Raw genomic sequence first — 2,771 nt, 5'->3', positions numbered from 1 at the left:
CCTTATAATGTTGGATTAGAAGAAGAATTGATGTAGTGAATAAGTTTCAAGACATTGTCGTAGGACACTTCAGTGGAAGGAATGAAGTGAGCGTCACTTGATAGATCATTCCCCATGTCATATACTAATCAATATATACAACAGTAAAATTGAAAACTATGTTTGTTTGCTTGAACTGAATCTTGTGTTTCCTTGGTTGCTACTGAGTCTTATTAGTATTGATTTAAGTTTATTTTTTTTATCACAGGCTTTTAATAGTTGTCTTTTTGCTGCTGTTGCCGCTGCCACCTCTCTTGGTTTGCTTTTGCTGTGGTACTATTGTTGCTGCTAGGGTACGGATTTATTTTCTGAGGTGCTAGTTGACTATATTTTAGTTTAATTTTAAAAATTCCGACCGCTTCTGTAGAGGCAACTACGCTAATGTGATCGTGGTTATTTACATCCTAACCTCGTATAACTTACTATAGTTGTTATAACTTATTTGTTTTGTAATAGAACCTCTATCATTAGAGGTGATGTGATCGTGGTTCTCTATGTCCAAATCTCGTACAATTTGTTATTCATGTTATGTATACTACTTAATTTGTTATTCATGTTATGTATATTACTTAAGTACTTTCTCGAGGCAGTCACTTCAAGGCTTTCTTTAAGAATTGCTAAAACTCAATTTTCTTTGATATTTTTTGTTAGTTATTTTCAAAGTATTTTGGAGGTTGGGAAAACATTGTCTCTTATTAGTTACATAGGAAGCTAGATTTGCAGTTAGTGAGACTAAACTTAATTAAGAACTTTAGAATAGGAACTTAGCTATTTATTTGAAATACATAGTTTTTCGATGGATGTCTCCAAGGATTGGATGGATATGCCCCATCATTTGAAAGAATATCAACTCGGTGTAGAAAGATTTTTACATTTTACTTTTTCATCAACAGGAAATCCTCAAGGGGAAGAAATTCAATGCCCATGTAAAAAGTATTATAATAGACTTTGGTTAAAAAGAGATGACGTGTATAACCATTTAATATGCCACGGATTTGTAAAAGGTTATAGGCGGTGGTTTAATCATGGAGAATCACTTGTTGCTATGGATGTTGACAGTGATATTGACAGTGATTATAACTGTAATGATAACACTGATGAGCTGTTACGTGATAGATTCAGAGATACTACACAATTTGATGGACAAAATACAGGGCCCAACGAATGTGCAAAGGAATTTTATAAATTGGTGGACGAGGCAAGCCAAGAACTGTACCCCGGGTGTAAAGGATTCACAAGATTATCTTTTACTATCCGTCTTTACTTGTTAAAATGCTTGCATGGTTGGAGTAACCCGTCGTTCACTTCTCTCTTGGAATTATTAAAAGAAGGAATGCCATATTTGAATATCCCTACTTCATTTGATAAAACCAAGAATATGATAAAGAATCTGGGTCTTGACTACCAAAAGATCGATGCATGTCCTAATGACTGCATGTTGTATCGAAACGGGCATAAGAATGACATATCGTGCCATGTCTGTGGATCATCCCGTTATGTTGAGCATCCTGTTGTGGAAGAGGATGATGTAACCTCATCAAGAAAGTCTCGTAAAGTTGCTGCGAAAACTCTAAGGCATTTCCCTTTGATTCCCAGACTTCAAAGACTTTTCATGTGCACAAGGACGGTTGAAGCTATGTCTTGGCATCATAATGAGTGTGTTAAAGATGGCTCATTAAGGCATCCTACTGATGGTGAATCATGGAAAGCATTTGACCGTCGACATGAAGATTTTGCGAAGGAGCCTCGTAATGTGAGACTAGGCTTAGCCAGCGACGGGTTCAATCCGTTTTGAACTTTGAGCAGTACACATAATACATGGCATGTTGTTCTGATGGTGTATAATCTACCCCCTTGGATGAGCATGAAGCCTGATTATTTTATGCTCTCTTTACTCATTCCTGGACCGCAATCACCGGGAAATAACATTGATGTCTTTCTTCAACCGCTTATTGAAGAATTAAAAGAACTGTGGGAGTCAGGTGTAGAAACATATGACTCTTCAAAAAATCAAACATTCAATATGAGAGCATGTCTTTTATGGACAATTAATGACTTCCCGGCGTATGCTATGTTATCTGGCTGGAGTACAAAGGGAAAACTGGCTTGTCCGTGTTGTAATGATGAGACTTCTTCTATCTATTTGAAATATAGTCACAAGATTGTTTATATGGATCATCGAAGATTTTTACCCATGAATCACCCGTGGAGGCATAACAAAAGATCTTTCAATGGAAAAACTAAACTTAGGTCTCCACCCCAGTTGTTAGAGGGAACAACTGTATTTGACATATTACAAGAGATAGAGAACTCTTTCGAAAATTAACTTACCTTTTACTTTTAACCTTTAAAATTCACTTTTTACCACCCGTAACTTTTAATATTTCTACTTTTACCACCCTAACTTTCAGAAATTACCAAATAACCCCTTAAACACCAAAAATTTTACTTCCTTGCCCTTTTATGGATCTAAAACCTGTTCTTTATTGTTCTTCATCACACTCAAAGTGTTCTTCATGTTCCTCATAAATTCTTTAGATTCTTTCTCTGTTTTTACCCGTTTTTCAGTCTTTTCAGCAACCGATTTTTACTATAATTCATAATAAATTAGCAGCCACTAAAACCCCATCTTTTCTACATGATTTCAACACAAATTGAACCTCAATTTAAGCTTAGGGTTTCGTTTTTCTAGGTGCCCCAAGAACATGAACTTAAAGCTTGAATTTCATCAA

General features: G+C 35.7%; 1 pseudogene; it reads left to right on the top strand.

The window, feature by feature from the left end:
• The first annotated feature begins 856 nt into the window (after window positions 1–856).
• LOC148567763 (uncharacterized) lies at window positions 857–2,365 on the top strand (annotated as a pseudogene).
• The last annotated feature ends 406 nt before the right edge of the window (window positions 2,366–2,771 follow it).

The sequence above is a fragment of the Arachis ipaensis genome, chromosome B4 (assembly GCF_059453495.1).
Source record: "Arachis ipaensis isolate K30076 ecotype BB chromosome B4, ASM5945349v1, whole genome shotgun sequence".
In the NCBI taxonomy this organism is placed as follows: domain Eukaryota; kingdom Viridiplantae; phylum Streptophyta; class Magnoliopsida; order Fabales; family Fabaceae; genus Arachis; species Arachis ipaensis.
Note: the sequence above shows the minus strand (reverse complement) of the source record. Positions and strands in the feature narration are given on the sequence as shown.